General features: G+C 43.7%; 2 non-coding genes across 2 annotated transcripts; both read right to left on the reverse strand.

Moving 5' to 3' along the window:
- Window positions 1-391: 391 nt before the first annotated feature.
- Window positions 392-465, reverse strand: trnat-ugu. The gene has a single exon. It is a non-coding gene; the product is annotated as a tRNA-Thr (tRNA).
- A 151-nt stretch (window positions 466-616) lies between these two features.
- trnan-guu lies at window positions 617-690 on the reverse strand. Its single transcript has one exon. It is a non-coding gene; the product is annotated as a tRNA-Asn (tRNA).
- Window positions 691-980: the final 290 nt, after the last annotated feature.

Consider the following 980-nt stretch of genomic DNA (forward strand, 5'->3'; position numbering starts at 1 on the left):
CAATTATTGTTGGGTAAAATAGGTCTCGACAGCAATAGCCCATTAAAACCAGTCTATATTCCAAGATGCAGAAGCAGTAGTGTAAGGTTGTGTCTCTCCTGTGTTGTGAATAGTTTCAAACCCACTGCACTGCTCGTTGCTGTTTTTCAGCAAAGGTGTTCAACTTTCACGCAGGCCCAACAGTAGCACTTGTCTGTCTTCCATGCTTTAGAAAATGTAGAGCAGCCTCTGGTGGGATCACCAGGACAGAAGTCAGTAAGGACCAGTACATCGAAGGACAGATTTTAGAAACAGCTGATTCAGTCAGAGGGTGTTTAAGTGTGTTAAGGGAGAAATTTCTTGTTTTCAGATTTGAATAGGTAGAGGCTCCCGTGGACACATTAAGTTGTAAAGGCACTGCTGGGACTTGAACCCAGGATCTCCTGTTTACAAGACAGGCGCTTTCACCAACTAAGCCAACCCGCCGCAGGCAACTACGCTACCACAAGAGGACAAAGGGATGAGCTAGGACTGGCGAGATCAAGGGACAATGTGGCACTAGTCCTGTTTGACAAGAGGTACTTCGCAGTGGACGAAACGTTCAAAGAGCGTGAACTTCCAAGGGCTAAAGAGGAATCGTCCCTGGGTGGGCTTGAACCACCATCCTCTCGGTTAACAGCCGAGCGCGCTGGCCAATTGCGCCACAGAGACGTGTTTGTTGATCTTTCAAAACATCACGTGTACTCGTTTTCCAATCTCGGTTCCATGATGCTCAAAAGCCGTGTCCTTTGAAAGCAATTCACATATCGCGCCACTCACTCCTAAACTGATTTGTTTTTGTATTAGATGTAAGTTGATTATATTGTCCTAATTTTTATAATTATAAGAGTTTGATGAACTGCAGATGACATGTATGAGAACACTGTGTAGTTACTCACAGATACCAAATAAAATTTCTCACTAAACTAAGAAAAGTATCTAAAAAGTACGAGAAAAGTATC

The sequence above is a fragment of the Micropterus dolomieu genome, unplaced genomic scaffold, assembly GCF_021292245.1.
Source record: "Micropterus dolomieu isolate WLL.071019.BEF.003 ecotype Adirondacks unplaced genomic scaffold, ASM2129224v1 contig_2791, whole genome shotgun sequence".
Classification (NCBI taxonomy): Eukaryota; Metazoa; Chordata; class Actinopteri; order Centrarchiformes; family Centrarchidae; genus Micropterus; species Micropterus dolomieu.